Below are 18,896 nucleotides of genomic sequence, written 5' to 3'. Positions count from 1 at the left end.
GTTACTATTGCACTTTGAGTTGTGTCTTTGCCCGGAGTTACATTTGTACTGGATCGTGATAGGATAGGAGAGTATGACTGCAAAAAAAAAAAAAAGGAATAAACTTAAATTTAGTTAATACATCAGTGTTTCTCGTTGTGAGATTGTTGTGAGAATTTTTTCAAACCATTTTCTTTTTAAGTCAGTTTATCTTGGAAAATGATCAAAGTCAGTTTTGTAAGCAAATTTATTTATTTATTTTTTATTTTTTTGGAACAAGTACAATTATATGCCAAAGAAATAAAATAGTTTCACTAGATAAAAGTACCTAAACCAAGTAAAATGTTTAGAAACAAGATGAAAAAGCTTATAATATTCTTACAACAATATTATAAGGAGAAATATTAGCCACGTTGACTAGATTTAAGGTGACTTCACTCGAGATACTTGCCGTGCAGATTTTGTGTTGTATACACTTTGCTTTCTTTTAAAGTTGTGTTTGTTTGTAAGCTGCTCTGGAAAGATGTGTTCTACTGAATGATTAAATATAAATTATTGCTATTGTAACGAAGTCTTGTCTCCGAAATAGTAACTGTGTAGGATGTGAAAACGTTCTTAACTTTTAATGCAAGATAATATAGTAATATTATAAATATTATATTTATTAATTAATTGCAATTTTTTTTTGTTTTATGTTTTGTAATTTTGTAACAGTGTTCTGCCAAATATAAATCTTTGCTGTCATTTAAAAACAAAATAAAAACAATAATAATGGTCAAAATGTCTGCGTAGTTAAATCATTAAGATGTAAACCAAGTCATTCACGGTTTGATGTGAGATACTCCGTTCTAGAGAAGCTCACTGAGTCAGACTTGGTCGCGGTGGTGGTGATAGGAACCAGACGTCCAAAGAGTGTAAAGCTGCTAATAGCTCCCTCACAGAATGTCATTGTATAAAATGGTTAGGGATATGATGCCTGATGAAGTGTGTGAAGACAAAATAGTCACCAAATAAAACATATTTTTTCAGATTTATCACTGTTTTGCCATCTTTAACATCATATATGAAAAAAATGTAGAAGGCCATTGGTTCACTGGTTGTTTTGAATAGTAAATAAAATGCTTTCTTTGTGTTGCAGACTTCTTGACCTCTTCTTGGTTACTGTCGCAGGATTCTGGTTCTCAGTTACTTGCTTTCTGTAAAATGGACCATTTCACATGAAACCACTGTGAATGAGTTGGTCATTTCAACCATTAAAGTGTGCATAAATGTTGAAATATTGGTGGTATTCCCCTTTAACATTTTATATTGAATATAATGAGATTTATTGCAAGTAATTATGGGGCTTCTCTGTTGGTCCATTCTTCATGTATTCATCCATTGTGACAAACAGCTGGCCTAAAACGGGTTGTTCTTTTTTAAAATGAGATTATGAGGTCTTAATGGTGCAGAGTTACTTTGGTGTGCAAACAAGAGAGAGAGAGTGAATTAGACTGATGGAAGGTTTGTTTCGGATAAAGACTTCAGAAGTGTGAAGTATGTGCAGGAAGTTGGAGGGGAGAGAACAGAGTGTGTTTGTGTGTGTGTGTGTGTGTGTGTGTGTGTGTGGGAGCTGTACAGTAGAGACGGAGCAGAAACAGCACGCTGCTGCCAAACACACTTTCTGACCTACTTCAGCTCCTGCCACCCTGCTGTATTGTCTGTCTGCAGACAGTAGCTCTGTCTGATGTTATCCTTTAGCCGTGTTAATGTGTCTGATGCTATCTACCCTCAGAAGGTGGGCCTGATCAGGCGGAGCGAGGAGGGGAGTAGCTGCGGGAAAGATTATAAAATAATGAGCAGAAGTGTATGCTGGGCTGAAGTCTGCGTTGGGACTGGAGTTTTAAATAGCCAGGAATGCGCAGCGCTGGAAGTGGGTGGGAGTTCAGTGGCCATCGGTCCCCCTGCTACGCTGCAGAGTGAGGATCTGCTCTGGAGAGCAGCTGTGTGTGTGTGAGGGAGTGCAGCTCGCCTGTGGGTGTGTGGGTGTGTGTATGTTAGACGTTTAGGGGTGTAAAATGCATCAGTGCAACTGCATTGATTTCAAAATGTTAGAATTGATTTAGAAGTTATAACGGATTAATATTTATATAATTATATAATTATATTCAGTGAAGTATTGAATTTTTCTCTGGCTAAAAAAGTTAAAAAAAGTATGATGTATCATCATATTCAGTTATGATCCTTTAAAGGGCCCATATCCATTTTGTATATTTTTATTTTATTTTCTCTTATTTAAAAAACAAAAACAGCTGTAGTTTTACATGGTCACAGCATCAGTGGGCGGAGCTAAACTTCTGTGGGCTGAATAGGTGGAAATATGTAAATGTGTTATATTTTTGCGACATCATATAAACATTGAATTCAGAACAAGCTGTTCTGCAGCTTAGTTTCCATGTATTGACTGGAGAGTAAAATAGTATGTTTAAGAATTCAGTGCAGCACAAAATCTGAAATTTAGCCATAATTCGAATCATTTAGTTAGATTTTTTAGGAATATATTTTGATGGCATATTTTATTTTATATTTTCATTGTTATTGTTAATATTGGGGATGCACCAGTGTAGGAATTGTGTGCATGAACACGTGTTCATTTAATGCATGTTAATGAACACATGTTAGTGTTTATTAGGGCTGAAAGATTAATAATTTTCGTATCAAAATTGCACTTTGAAAGAGTGCCATTTTCAAAATTTCAAAAGCTGCGATTTCAATTATAACCAGTATTATCAACAGCATTGTCTTCATTCTTAAGTCAGGATATATTACCTAATAACATTGAGCTTTTGAACTGCCTGTAGATGAATCAGTCAGACCAATCAGAAATCGGAAGCAGCCAGACGTCCATATGCTGTGTACTTGGCAACACATCCACAGCTAACTTTCAGTTTTGCACACTGTGCCCAGCCTCAAGCCAGAAAAAGGAGAAATGCAGGTCTATCATGGCCTGAAAAACAGGCCTGGACCTTAATTTATAGAAAAAAAAATGTAATGATAATCACATTATTGTTCAGAAAAAAAGCACAAAGTTTATGTATTTGCAGTATATTTACATATGATGTTTGTATTTTGTATCAATCGTTATTATCTTCTAGTGATGATAATAATATAGTTATTTTTCATTATTCTAACGTTTCAAAATCAGCACAATTGAATTGACACATTTATATTAGTACAGTGCTTAGATTAGTACAGTGCTTAGATTAGTACAGTGCATACTTCCATTTTTTTTTTAATTATTTGAAATGAATGCATATGATTTTTAGTTTGTCCCTCAATAAATGTTAAAGCATCGAAGAATAACAGCTGCTGAATGTTAACTGGGACAGTAGAGTGATGCTGGTTGTGATGCTGTAATTCTGGAGGCCGTTTAACAGAATGAAAAAGTGGATGCCGTCCAGATACACTGGCCGGTGAATCAAAGGAGAAGAAACTATCCTGTTTAAGCCAATTGAAGGACACAATTATCCTTCCACTAATACTTAAATAGAGTAGGATGCCAACTGTCAGCTGCAGATGTTCCTCTCTCTCTCTCTCTCTCTCTCTCTCTCTTTCTCAGACCTCCTGCTTTAACCTGGAGCTCTCGGCGATGCTGCCTGAAACAACATGGCTGTCGTATGCAAAAGAAGCCAAAGGTCGCGTCAGGGCCACCTGTTAGAAGTGACAGCTGAGTGCAGCTTCACCAGCCGCTCTTTACTCTATCACACCCCCCACCCCTCCACCTCTCCCCCTGCTGTTCTATCTTAACCCCTTAGGGATGGTCCACCCAGTTTGCAAACGCACTCACTTTTTTTCTCTCCCTTTCTTTTGGCCTGTTTCCTTCTCGCTCTCTCTGCTTTCTCTCTCTGTTTATCTGTTCTAAAATGATGGTTTCAGCACACGTCCACCCGAGCGCATCAGTGAACTGTGCAGAGCTGAATGAATACGGTGTGTTTCTATGAAGCGTAGAAGTGTAGTGTGTGTGGGTTTTTGTGTTGGCCCGTTCTGATTTATGCAGTGCGGCTGTCAGGCTGTGGGTTGTTTGTGTAGTAGAGGGGTGCAGAACACTGGATCTCACATTTTGCTCAATGAGGGGTTCAGTGCTGCCCGTGCGGGAGAGAGCAAGTTCAGGAAACGAGGCCGAGATGAGGGGAGGTTAACTCAATGCTGAAGGATTGAAGAGGAGAGGATGGATGAAGGGGAGATGAGAAAGTGTGAAAGTGGTAGTTTGGTGAAAAATCAATTTTAAACCATCATTGACCCCTTAATTTCTGCCGATCGCCAAATGAAGTCAGGTAGCCAAGACGTGTTTGGTCTACTGCTTCAGTTTTGCAAGGCTAATGTAGCTAACGAGTGATGGAACTTAATATCGCACATCTAAGTAATTGCAATCTTGCCTTAGTCTTGATATTTTTCTTTATACTTATAATGTATTGATTAGATAGAGTTCCAATTAGTTACTGCACACATTGGTTTGATAGTACATATTGGCTAAATAGAAGTTCTCAAAGTGCCTTCTATGTCAGGCCTCTATCAAAATAAGCCCCAGAAATCTCCCCAGAATTCGTAAGCAACCCTAAAAACGAAGAAAAAGCCCACTTTACTCTGACGATAGTTTTAAATTTTAATGTACTGTTTCACTGTGACCTTTACATCATTACACCCCTGTCAAATTGACTTGCTTATGTTGTTTCCTGCACATTATGTTATCTAGTATAAAGACAAATATGTTGTAAAGCTAAAAACAGTAGTAGCAGATATTTTGTCCATACTTTTTCCCGTTTATGTAACTGTCCCTGATCCTGTTTGCCATTGCCTGTAAGGTGATTTGCAAAGCTGAGACCTTTAGATGCCAAACATGATTTACTACATTTGGCATAACAGGAGTTCATTTGATTTTTGGCCAAACTTTTCCTAAAAAGAGAGCAGAAGGTATTAAAGAGAAGGAATGAGTTGAGAAGTAGAGGGGCGGGCTGTAGAACCAGTTCAGCTGGAATGCTCTTCCAAGGCTCTTCTCTCTCTGAATTTCATGCAACAGTCCCTGTCTCCACCCGCCATATTTTGATCTCCAGCTCAGCAGAGCCCCCCCCCACCAACTCTCCTTACTCTCACTGAAACTGATCCAGGAGATGTGCGGAGTGTGTAGCCAGCAGAACGTGATAGCTGTCTAAGCCAACTCTTGCCAACAGCCTGCACTTGCCTGTGCCACTCACCACGGGATGCAGGAGCACACAGTCCACGACTCGCACGCTCGAGCACTTTCTTCTCTCATCCAACCCGAATCGAGAGCTTAACTCTACCTAAAGCTGTGCAGACGAGCTGTCAAACTAGAGTGCATCAGTGTGTTGGAGGGATGCACATTTTGGTTCTTTTGTCCAATAACGAGGGTTAGGCGGCATAAAAGTAGTAAGATATACTGTAGTATTTAAACATGATGATGGTCCCACGTCTTTTCATGTCTGAGTGGTCAAATAAACACATTCCACCCATTTATATTTTGGTGAGGTCACTGATCTGTGGCTCATTGATAGGTGGCGTTGATAGAATAAAGGAGTCAGGAAAAACCTACACACACATAGAATGTGCTCCATTTCAGCTTTCACTTCAACACCAGTCACCTGACTTCACGCTCTATGATATCCTCTAAATGGGTGTCATTTTAGCATCAGTTGGCTGGAACCAAGCCTGTTCTGTGATGAGGGGCACTTTTGGCCAAAAGCTACAATCCCAAACACCAAGGAACATGTTTGAATTCTGTCACTCCAACACTTGTCACTTGACTTTTGCTCTCTTAGACATTAGTTTTTATCATCTACACTAGTTTCAGCACCGATTAGTCAGAATGAAACATGTAGTGTGATGTGTGGCATTGTTTAAGTTTGTAGCCCGCTTGCTAAGCTAACATTAAGTGAAGCTACAGATCCAAACACCAAGAAACTGGTTTAATTTTGTCTTTCTGCCCCTTTATCACCAGTCACTCATTCAGGTTTGAAGCATTATTATGTCTGTCTGAACTTGTGTCAGTGCTTTAGTTGGCCAGAACCAAACCTGTTCAGTTATTGTCTCTGTGTACCTCAGTAGCACTTAAAAGCCACAGTCGTTCATCTTGAACGTCTGTATAGTTTTGCACACCCACATGTGTTTTTCCTCACACCGCTGTTCTCTCAGAGAACATGTATGAAACAGTTCTTTGTTGAATTGTGTGCAGATGTTTGCTTTTGATGTGGTGCATTGTTGTAGTTGTGCTATTGTCATCTTAAAAAGCGCAATTTTTAGTATCTGACCAGCTGTCTATTGCACTCAGACACTGTCTATAAAATAAATTATTTTTAAAATAAAATTAATAATATAAATTAAATTTTCAGGTCAGGAGAGCTGCAGGTTTAATGTTAACAGTTTTCAAGTGGAGAAATGTAATCTAATAATGCAGAGCTTGTGAACTGTCAGTCTGGCAAACTACATTCAGTGTTCAAGCCTCAAGCCCAAAAAAATGGATGTGCTGGTCTTCTTGGCAAAAAATCCCCCTGGAGAAAATTTACAGAAATTAATTAGTTGCAATGTTGATCAGAACAACGCCAATTAGATATTTTCCCAAAATTCAGCTCCAATAGTGATGCTTTAGAAGGATTGAACTGGGAAATGATCGAACATTTCACTTTTGCTTAGACGTAAAGTGTGGGATTGGGATTGAATTAGCTAGCTATTGCCCACGCGTAATCCACTAATCCCATCCATCTGCCTCTCTCCATGGCCCTCTTGCCCACATCCCTCATCCGCGTTATCCTCCGTCCTCTTCTCTATCCCTTCACTCCCTCCACCTCTCTCTCTTTAAATCCCTTTTGTGCTCCTGTTATACACTCAGTGGTGGTGTGTCTTAGGAGTGCCGGTGGCATTGGCTGCGTCTCTTCCAGAAAAGGAAACTTGGCAGGCCACCTGGCTTTGATGTGTTGTGCAGTGGGAGGAAGTTTCAGTTTACCAGCTTAACAAGAAGGACAAGAGGGCTTCGGGCTGAGCTCTCCCGTTACAATCCCACCAAACACCGGCACACCGAGATGATGTCACTCTCTCACTCAGCCTTTGGTAATTAGTCTCTTCTGTGACGCTGCGTGTGTAAATTTGGCCTCTGTAAGTTGGACAGAAGCCAGCATCTCTGGGGATATCTATCATAAGCCATTTTTGAGTTTTATTGTGCAGAATGCGTTATGCTAACTGATCCCCATTGACTTTACTTCTTTCATTATTGGCCGAGATTTGAGATTGTTTTGGGCGGAAGCTTCCTTGTGCAAATCTTAGGATGCTTTCACACCAGCCTCGTTTGGTGTGGACCTAGTGAACTTTTTATTTAGTTTGGTCTGTTTTGATGGGTTTGAACACTCCACCCGTACTTGGGTGCGCACCAGACAAGTAATCCACAAAAAAATCACGGGTCTCGGTTTGCTTCTAAAAGAACCCTGATTTAGTTCACTGCTGGTGAGAACGCAGTTTTGTGTTAGTTTGCACCAAGTGAACTCAACATCAGAGCATACTTTACTGCTTCTTCTAGCAGCATGTCAGGGCTGCACTGCCTGCACAATCTGCCTATTTTGACAGATTTGATAAAATGACAAACCAGTCATATAGAAGCAGTAAGGTCAAGTGAGGTGACACTTTCTAAAGTGTCTGTTTTCATGCAAATTCTGAGTTCTTAGGATCAGATAGTGGCAAATGTGAGCCCAAACAGAACACTTGTATCCCGGCAGCATTTCTGACTAATAAACATTGTGTAGTGCTGGGCGATATGACCTCAAATCAGTATCACGATTAATTGAATATTTTACCTCGATTACAATTAATGAACGATTATTTTGTTTTTTTTTTGTTAGTTTTTTTGCCCTCATACTTCACTGACAAGGTTTGTACTGTGAATATGCTCTGCATATCTTAATGTAAATTGTTTCGACAGCCAGATCGGAATTCACTGCTTTTACGTTCATCCAATTCGACATTCGTCATAATTTCGTGCTGCTGAGACCTAATAAACATTTGTGGTGATATTTCTGTTCAAAATAAGAAGAGACTCATCCAAAACAGTGTTTGAAGAGATTTTGAAAGAAAGCCACGTGAAGCAACGTGACGCATTGTTCTTTTGCGCATGCAGGTCAGTTTAGGAGCCGATCTGTTCAGACTGATGTCACATACAGATCTTATTTAAAAGATATTGTAACCAGCCAAACAAAAAAAATCGGATTTGGTCAGAAAATCAGATTTGGGCCACTTTTACCTGCTGTGTGAACACAGCCTTAGCTCCCATGTCTCAGACTGGACGTAGCGAAGTGACGTGACTACACGCGCGGTGGTAAGTTTTTAGGGGGACAGTACGTGCTTTAACCGTCGCCGTGTGGAACCAGTCAAACCAAATGAAAAAGTCTCTGGTTTGGACTTAAGCAAACAAATAAGGTGTAAAAACAGGGCTAGGCTCAGATGTTTGCTTTTTGTAAATGTTTTGTTTGCAATTAACAGGAAAGGAGGAGGATGATGTTCAGCATTGATATTGCCAAAAAGCTTGTGATACGGTGCCCCTCATGTTTAAGGATGACTCAGAATCCGATACCTTTATGCTAAACTGTCAACCAAACTAGTTTTATGCTACGAAGTATCAAAAAATTCCATGCCATTCAGTTACCTAAGTAGTTGGTCTTCTCAGCATCTGTGAACCAATATGCATGCTTGTTCAGAATCTAGACCCCTGACTGTGTAAATCACAGTGCTTTAGCAGGTCGCAGTTGGATCTTAGTAGAGGTGTAACGATTCACCCCTTTCTCGGTTTGGTTTAGACGTTGGTTTCTGGGCCACAGTTCAGTTTGAACCTGTTTTTTTTTATTACATGTAAGTTTAATGCAAGATGTGCAAACACAACCTGGAAGTGTTCTCAAAAAGAAAATGAAAGGAATTACTTCTAAAAGTTCCTCTTTTACAGAATTGTTGCAAAACAAGTGAAAACAAATGTAAACACCAGCAAGTAGAACAAAGTATCAACTGCAATAAAAAATGTTAATATCAAGAGGTAGAACAGTTGTACTGATATGCAAAAAAATATGTAAAGAGCAAGCAAATTAAATGTAAACATCAAGTGAAATTAATCTAACCATCACTCGGTTTTCATTTTGTGCTTTTTTCAAGAGAGTAGCTAGTAGAACAAACTGAGATGAGCAGCTACTGTGATAGCAGTGAGCTGTGCCTTACACAGATCCTCACAAAGATCTGCCTTTGTTTCCTGGTACATCTTTGGCTTCATGTATGCACTAAAATGTGATGTGCTTGGAATTTCATTCTGGGCCTCGAGAACATTTGATTGGAACCCCTCATTAGTAAATAAAGCCGAAAGGCTGTGAAACTGAAACTGTGAAAGGTGCTATATAAAAAAAAAAAAAAAACAGATTATTTTTAGCAGTAGTAGTAATGGTAGTAGTAGTATTAGCATTGTCTAACGCAGTGAAAAGACCTGTCGCTTTTGTCATTGCTTGAGCACAGTCAGAGGGAGGGGACAGTTTGGCAACGAACATTGCTAGAAGTGTTGGCTGTCCATCAGTAGCCTGTGTGGTCTGTGATCGAACATGCGGTCTCTCAGCCGTAAGCCGAAGCGCAGCCTGTCAAAACGCAGATTTTGTTCTAGATCGAGAACCATGACACCACTACATCATAGTTGGTGCTCCAAACGGAGTGTTTACACAACCATCTTAAAGACAGTAGGAGCTGGTTGCAGGTCTTCCATGTAGCAAATGGCAAGTTCGGTATAAAAGGTGTAGAAGTAGCCTTACAACATTTACTTGCCTTTCGTAGGTACCATTGGAACGTTAAGCTGGTGTTCATCCACTTTAAACTATAGCAGTGGATAGTAATACAGAGTATCGCTGTAAGGGGTTCAAAATATCAAGGGAAAATCTTGGAAAAAAGAATTGCAATTCATCAATTACTCAGATTATGATGATGAGGATGATAATGTTTGTGCATGTGGTTCTTTTGCAGTATGAGCAGAGGCTGCCATTCCTCTCCCCTCACCCTGAGCCTGTGGCCTTGCACCTCTGTGACCCACTGACTTGTATTCCCTGAACTCAAAATAGGTAAGTATGATAAACACCTCACAGTCCTGTCTAAAGCGTACGCGTTACACCTTGTGTTAGAGGTCTGCATTCCTGCAGGAGTATAAAGTTTCTTTCGGTGTCATTTTAAGAGCCGCATGTCAGATACGCAAGACATTCTTTTAGCATAAAATACTTTGTGCTCAGTAGCTTTGTTAATGCTGTCATACCAAAATATATTAAGAAAAAATATTGAATTTTGAATGATGCTGAATTGTGTCAGTGCAGTCCAGCACTACCCTGTAGATACAGGTGAGGATGGCGTCTCTGAGGCTCTCAGTGAGTGGATGTTCAGGAGGTGTTGCTCAACCTCCCTGTGTTAGACTCAGTATGTGTGCTTGGTAACTGTGCATTCCAGACACTCCCTGATCTACACAGCTCTCGCTACACACTGTATGAGCAAAGCTGCTTAGAGTTGCGTTCAGTATTGCTATGGGAATTTGCGACGTGCGTTTGAGACGCTCCAGAAGCAAGATCAGATGAGCTGGTGTCCTTCAAAACTCTTCAAGTACATATACAGTGAAACATACTGTGGCACTACACATTGCTTGTTAATTCTTATTACAATACCGGCCTTTGCCATACTTATGGGTCAAAGGGGTACATCATGCAAATGAGCCCTCCACACAGTTAATTTATTAAAAAAAAAAAAAAGTATCTCTTGCAGCAAAAAACAGAACTAGATGCAGACACCTATTCATTTGCATTTATATTTGTTTTATTTGGTGCAGTGTTTGTATTTTTTAAAATCTTGTGAAGGAATCCGTGTTTGTCAAAATAACTTTTGGCCAGCATTATTTTTGGGCAAAATAATGCTGGCCAAAGACACACAAAAGGCACCAGTGTGTCTTGTGAAGGGTTCATATCCTAAATTTGTCTTGGTCCATTTTCTTACATTCGTGTGGATTTATTTACCAAAAAAATGTCATTTTTGCCCTTAAGACAGATTTATGTAAACAACCTCTGTTCTGATTGGCTGCCCTGTATTCTTACTCATTCAAAATGCAGAGTGAAACTCTCCTTGTAGCTTCAGCATGAATCACTCTGCATTTTGAATGAGTCAGAATACAGGGCAGCCAATCAGAACAGAGGTCATTTACATATATCTGTCTTAAAGTCACAGAAACAAACGGTTGAAATGTCATTTTTTGCTTCTGTGTAAGACAGATATGTGTCAGTGACCTCTTCTGATTGGCTGCCGTGTATCCTGACTCATTTAAAACACAGGCTGAAACTCTTCTCATAACTTCAGCATGAATCATTAGAGCTGAACCGCTCTAAGCTGAATAGGCGGAGTCATCATAATACGTTGGTTTTTGTGACATCATAAAATCACTGGATTCAAAACATGCTCTTTTTGCAGCTTAGTTTCCATATATGGACTGGATGGACTGAGGAGTGAATGGTAGGGTGTAGCATCGTGAGATATCACAATGCAGAACTGTGACAGTGTGCATTCTGGAGGTGTGACAATGCATCGTGGGTAGTGGACATTCTATTTAAAATGCTATCTAATGCAGCAGCACTGTTTAAACACCAGTGTTTGCAAGCAGTCGCACCAGTGAACGACTCACTCAGTAACTCCTCCTGCCTCGCAGCTCTGGTGTTGTTCGAATTGATTCATGGGCCGAGTGTATTGTTGCACTTCTGGAGATTGATATATACTGCATTACACTTTGCAGCACTTGTAAAAAGTGTCATTGTCTCAGGAGGTGGTTGTCGAAAAGCAGCTGTTCGGGGGTTTTGAGTGAAGGATGTTGGATGGGGGTAGTGCGTAAGATGGAGGATGATTGCAGGGCGAGATCACTGCAGCAGTGAAGAATGGAAGGAGGAGAATAGCTCAGGCATTCCCCAGGCCTTCCCAGCCACCACACCAAACAGGAAATGCATGAGTTCCTCGTCTGCCGGGAGAGCGAGAGACTTTCCATTCCTTTGTGTTGCTGGAAAACACTGAGCTGAAAATGAAAGTCTGAGTGAAGCAGTGTGGGCTGTTGGAGGTGCGTGTGTGGGTGTGTTATGTGGAACTCCTGATGCTGCTCTTTACATGCCTGTACATATACAGTCCTGCTGTGTTGCTGCGACATAATGCATCTGACTGAATTTGGTAGTTCATATGTGTTCATTTTGAAATGTGACGGTGACATTAAGTACAGTGTGCACCCGTTTTTGTAGCCAGAATGTTATGTTTTAGTATGGGTTGTTAAGTCTTAATATGGATTGCACCAACAGAGATTGATCTTAAGATTGGGATTAAATCAAGGTTTATTTATTAAGCAGTTGCACCAAACTTTATACAATCAGGGCTACAGATAAACTGTCATTTTAGTTTTACCCTAAATTTAGACTAAATGCAAACCTATTGCTCCATTACTTTAAACTTAAAACTACTGACTAAACTAGTTAGCCAACACAACACTTAAAATCTCATAGAGATGGCAGCAGAAATTAGCATTAGCATAGCGATGGAAATCAAATATGAAGTTGGGATTTTTGCATTAAGAACAATTAATGAAAGTTATTAGAGGAAATTGTTAACGTGTTGCCTGATGCCTGAGACATTGTTCTATGATAGATTTGAGATCAGGTTGCGGCCTAAAACATATGTTTTTAAATCCAAACTAGTATCAGAATGAAACTTATTTTTCGTTGTACCATTATTTTACTATTATCAACGTTACATCAACGTTAAAAATTCAGAAGACACCTAAGGGTTCACGGGCAGTTTTGGATAGTAAATAAAATGGCAATATTTGTGATGTAGATATCACAACCGCTGGTTCCTGTCACCACCACTGTAAAGAAATCTGAGTCGTTGTATTTCTCTACAATTCACCATTTTACATGAAAACACTCTGAATGACTTTTGAATCGTTGAGTTGTTAAAAAAAAGTATTTAAAAATCAACGTAATTCCCCTTAAATAATAATAATAATAGTAATAATAATAATGCCTGTGGGAGCTATTTTGACACAGCCCTGCTAGTTTTCATTCAAATGGGAAGAAACCAAGAGCCCAAAATAGTTTGATTGAATCATGGTGGACTTCCAGATTTCATGTTTTAGCGAATCGTTTCCTAAAGAATTGTAAATGAGCTCAGGGATTTAAACCCCTTGTCACTAACTGTTGTCGGTCCTGGCTTGCACAGTGTCCATATAAACGTCTTCCACCCGCCTTTCTGATCCTTTAAAGAGTCTGCGAAGTTCTCCGGTCCTAAGGCTCTTCATGCATGTTGTTTTTTGATATCGCAGCCTGGTTCCTCTCACACCCCACCCTTTTTCTCTCTTCAGATTCTCCTCTTGCCCTGCCCATCCTGCTGAGACTTTTTTTTCCCCATCATTGTACTTCCCTGCATCTGTTGCTGTTGGCTCTGGTGGCTAATTCATTATTGTCTTACCGCTAGATCCTGTCCTTCAGCACATGGATGCCTGGTTAATAACAGCTTATTAATCCTGTAGTAATCAGTGGATCCGCTCTGTTTTGCTATCTCAGCGCTTGGTGATGTTGAGCCTCATAGATGTGAAGAGGGGTGGGCGATGTGATGATTTGTTATCATTATCATGATAAGGGCCTCACCGATATACCGGTTGGGTGATAATATCAGAATCAGCATAGTCTTAATCAGCATAGTCTTTATACTTCAGTCAGTAAAGCACTATTGTAGTTTAAAACTAAAATCTAAAACGTAGATATAATAATTATTTTGTCTAATATCTGTATTGGCCACAAAACATTCGTATTAGTTGGACCTTGTTTCTTGAACACTGAACAACTGTAGTTATAGATGGCCTTTAAACAGCGGTCAGTGCACAGTGACTGCAAAAACTGCACTGTAAAGGCAGATTTATGTAATTATACTTGTGCATCTGCATGTCTGCAGATATGTGCGGGTGTTGTGCTCTGACGTCTAGGTGTCTGCCAGCATGCTTTCATGTAATGTGAACCTAAGCACTAAATTAACATGAGCACTAGATTTACGTGAGCGCTAGTTTGCAGTATTCAAACCAGAATGTACAGAAAACGAAGAGGAAAGCTTCACGTTTTTCCCCTCTCTCCAAAAATGAACTCTTTACTCTCTTGTTTTTGAAGATGGTTTGTGTAAATGTTTGTAAGGGCACACTTTTTTCATATGCTTTTATCCGCAGCCTGTTATGACAGTGTCTTAGTTTATTCTTTTATTCTTATTTTATTTTTTACCAATTGTTTAATTTTGAATTTAAAAAGAAATAATTGTGTCACCGCTGGTGCCTTTTCTCAAACCTTGCAATTACTACATATTTTGATGCACATCATGTGAAACCGTCTTCAAGTGTCATAGTGTCATGTTTTGGCCATAGTGCTCGTTTTTGGACTGCAATAATAAATATCTTGGCAAGCTAAATCCTCGTAGATATAGTCAGTGTGTTTAATATTTCCTCCAGTAAATGGTGGACCGAGCATCACACTGAACACTCTCTCTACCAGTAAAGATGACCTTAACACTAAGATGCTTTTGGAAAACTGGGCTCTGGCTGTTTTTTTTTGTTTCTTTGCCTTTTAGACCGCTATACTTAAATAAGGTTTGTTCTGATTGGCTTGTATTGCCTCTGTACTGTGCCTCATCCAGTCCATTCAGGCTTCAGAAACACTCCTTATAACCTTACTGTGAGTTGATGGGGCTGAACTACTGTTGGCTGAGTAGGTGGATGTATGTAAATGTGACATCACAGAAAGAATTTAAAACATTGTTTTGGCAGCTTAGTTTGTATGTGAACATAATGTTTTGAAATTTTGGCTACATCAAACTTAATTAAGTGAGGAAATTCAGTTTTCCACGATACGGGGTGTTTAAAGACTTCGCAGACTGTGAATATAGTGATCAGCTTGTTTTAAAGAAATAATTCTGGACTTGGCTTTCTCTGTTTGCTTTCAGTTTGGTTGTAAACGCTCTCGTCGTTGATTTGTTAGTCACTGGCTTGGAAGATGACATGACTGGATGAAGGCGCTTGCAGCAACACGTGTACGTGTGAGCCTGATGCTGCTCTTCATGCGCAGTAATGGATATGGGTGTGGTAGCAGTTTTCTGCCACAGTGCGAAAAGCTCTTGTGAAAAATGGATACGGCCTCTTCTTTTCATTCTAAAGTCAGGATGATTGTTAAGTGGGGATCAGAGCAAATCATACCCTGCTGTCGTACACGCACACAGCACAGCAGCACAGAGAACGCAGCAGCAGTCTTCCCTCCACTGCTCTCTAAGCCACTTCCTGCTTTTGACTCTCAACCCAACCCAGCCCAACCCCCCCGCTGCTCTGCTCTCCAGCCTGCGCGAGATTTCACTCAGCGAGCGGCAGACGACCCGGCTCCTCCGTGAGCTTACGCCCAGCACATCTCGGTCACTGTCTTCTCTCCAATCATCTCTCGTCTGACCATGTTTCACTCTCTCTGTCTCTCTGTCTCTCTCTCTCTCTTGCTGTTGCTTTTCACTTTGTCGTAGTCTCTCTCTCTCAAACTCTCTTTCTCTTCTCTTCATGTGTGTTTCATCTCTCTTGCCTCTCTCTCTTGTTGACCCCGCCCACCTCTCTCTGGGATGGGCCCCTCTCTTTCTCTCTTTCTGGCTGTTGGTATCAGTCTCCCACAGCTGCTGCACGCCAAAAGTGCCTGTGTGCTTTTGCTCTTTTTCTTTTCGCTCTGTTTTTTTTACCTTCTATCAAGCACATAAATGTAAGCCCATAGTCTTGTTGCAGTGCATAGTAAGTCTGTGATGTAATTTTATGTAACTTTTTGTAGTTTTTCCTAATAGATTTACATTTTTCACATTTTGACATAGATTCCATGTTCACCTAGTTGAAAAATAGCAGTGGTGTAGAATTAAAGAGCTGTCATGTTTTGAGGGCCGCTGTGTTTTCTAAGGCGGTAGATTTCAAGGGGTTAACTTTAGTTAATGATAAGAGGGTTCTTGGAAATAAAAAAACATTTTCACATTGTATTTTTGAGAAATCTGCCAACGACCCTGTGTGATATTACTAACTAGCAATGCAGTCAAAGGATTTGTCTTTTTACAGTACTGCACAAAAGTCAGAAACCATCCTTCATTCATTTAATTTCCAGCCGAATGACCAACAAGTACAAGTTATTAATTTTGCAAGATATTTTAGAAGAGATTAGATATTGCAGAAGGAAGATAAGTGAAAAAAAACAAGAATTTCCAAAACTGAAGTTCAGAAATTGATTAGATAATGAAAAAGTGGGGATCCTAACAGCTGTGCAAGACCTGGTAGACCACCAAAACTGTCCCCATCATATATACAGTACTTTTCAAGCAGTTGGTTTCATCTTTGGAGCTTTCAGCTTCACTCTTCAGGTCTGAAAACGTCCAGAGGTGTTTCTGTCCATCTTTCTACAAAGACAACTCGGCGCTATGGGTCTGAAAGGATGTGTAGCCTCACTGACAAAAGCAAATAGATGCAAAAAAGGGCATTTACACTTAAACCTAACACCAAACATCTGAGATGTGTAGGTTTTAAGGAGATATGAGTCTACATTTTTAGTTGGGATTTCTCCGATCGTGAAAAGTAGGAAGTGCAACCAACTTCTGAGACTGCTCTTCGGAGTAGTGGAGAAATTTCCAAGCAGATTTGTTTTGAGAACTGGAAGCGAGGTTCCCAAAAAGAACTCTTCATATCTCATCGAAGAAACAAAAAAAAGAAGAAGTAGGGCTGCTTATTAGTCCTTAGTAGGCTGATAATGATAACCAAAAATTACCATCTTCTTGTGGCTGATTGACATTTTTGTGCATTAAAAAAAAATTCAAATCTCAACATAAAGAGATTGGAATTCTCAACATGGGTTTAATGTAGCCATGACATGTGCAGGCTAACAAAACGCAAGATTATCGGTTGTAAATATCATCTGCAATTGAAATATCTGACTGATAACAGTAATAAAATTTTCCCATGTGGTGAAAACATACCAGCAGCTACTGCATCACACACCCCTAACAAAAAGAACTCGCATTGAGGAGATGAAGTGTGCTGATACAGACAAACAGATGTCACACTTAGCACATTGCTCCATTTTAATGATCTACAGGTCTTATTTTATGCATCCAGGTTATACAAAACCATGCAGAGTTATAGGGCTGGTTAGACTGCTGTGATGTATTAAATCATCAAGGAGTTTTGGACAGACTTTGCAAGACAGCCCAAGAGATGAATCCATCACTAAAACCGTGTGCTGTAAGATACAGCTCAGTTTGATTCTACCTCAAAAAAGTAAGATGGATGCTGGGAAAACTTGAGCATAACTAAACCCCATTCACCAATAGCAGTTAGTCAAGAGCAGGCCACGGGCCAGTCTGCTCATTGTATTGGCGAACCAAAACGCTGTGGCTCATCCAGCAGCTATTCCCTGCTTTTGTGCCTTTCAAACACCTGTTTTTCCATTTAAAAGTAGTTTTCCTTGTCAGTCAGTTGAATAAGACAAGTTAAGACATGCCTTGCCTCTGTGGAAAAGACACTTGGTGGGAGGAGATGGTGAAATGAGTTGTGTGGTCATGCTGGTCAGTTTTAGTAATAGAACTTGCTGTTCTATTTCTGTTCTAACAGAGCAGTGGTGTTATTCTTTAGTTAATGTTTTATTCTGTCTAAGTCAAGGCACCTAGAACAACTCCAGTTACAGGCTAATTAGGATTGTGATGCATTATGTTAATGAACAGCACATTTTAGAACCCCTTAAACGGTTTTTGTATATGGGTTCATGCTTCATAACCTACATTACTTTCATAGTAATCAGACCTGCCCAATTTGGACCAAATGTCATATTCCGATTCTGCTGCTTCATATTGTGGGCGCAAAATGATGTAATGTATTAAAAACACAATAATGAACCAGTGATGTGAAAATTTAAGATTGTCCTGCATAATTCTGACTAAAATTAATTACAACTGTTGGATCACATGAATACATTCGAAAAAACATTCAAAGAAAACAACTCATTAAGGAGCATCTGTGATTGGTCAGGATACCCACAACATCCAGTAAACAATTGTGATTGCGGACAAGGATAATTTGCATATTGCAGCCTTTTGTGATATCAGTATTGATAAACATATCAACACTGTCTGGACAAACCTTGTGTGTGTGTGTGTGTGTGTGTGTGTGTGTGTGTGTGTGTGTGTGTGTGTGTGTGCATGTATATACACCGATCAGGCATAACATTATGACCACCTCCTTGTTTCTATGCTCATTGTCCATTTTATCAGCTCCACTTACTATATAGGTGCACTTTGTAGTTCTACAATTACAGACTGTAGTCCATCTGTTTCTCTGCATACTTTGTTAGCCCCCTTTTACCCTGTTCTTCAGTGGCCCGGACCCCCATGAACCCTCACAGAGCAGGTACTATTTGGGTGGTGGATCATTCTCAGCACTGCAGTAACTCTGATGTGGTGGTGGTGTGTTAGTGTGTGTTGCGCTGGTCTGAGTGGATCAGACACAGCAGTGCTGCTGGATTTTTTAAACATCTCAGTGTCACTGCTGGACTGAGAACAGTCCACCAACCAAAAATATCCAGCCAACAGTGTCCTGTGGGCAGCGTCCTGTGACCACTGATGAAGGACTAGAGGATGACCAACACAAACTGTGCAGCAGCAGATGAGCTATCGTCTCTGACTTTACATCTACAAGGTGCACTGACAGGGTAGGAGTGTCTAATAGAGTGGACAGTGAGTGGACACAGTGTTTAAAAACTCCAGCAGCACTGCTGTGTCTGATCCACTCAGACCAGCACAACACACACTAACACACC

The 18,896-nt window shown here is 40.0% G+C and overlaps 1 protein-coding gene across 3 annotated transcripts in view; it reads left to right on the top strand.

Annotated features, from left to right (window-relative positions):
* rreb1b (ras responsive element binding protein 1b) overlaps positions 1 to 18,896 on the top strand; it is a 58,732-nt gene that overhangs the window by 17,116 nt on the left and 22,720 nt on the right. For all 3 annotated transcript variants that reach the window (XM_036556634.1, XM_036556635.1, XM_036556636.1), the window contains exon 2: positions 10,003 to 10,097. The gene's annotated coding sequence lies outside the window, so the exon portion shown is untranslated. The remainder of the gene's footprint in view (positions 1 to 10,002; positions 10,098 to 18,896) is intronic.

This window comes from Colossoma macropomum, unplaced genomic scaffold, assembly GCF_904425465.1.
Source record: "Colossoma macropomum unplaced genomic scaffold, Colossoma_macropomum, whole genome shotgun sequence".
NCBI lineage: Eukaryota > Metazoa > Chordata > Actinopteri > Characiformes > Serrasalmidae > Colossoma > Colossoma macropomum.
Note: the sequence above shows the minus strand (reverse complement) of the source record. Positions and strands in the feature narration are given on the sequence as shown.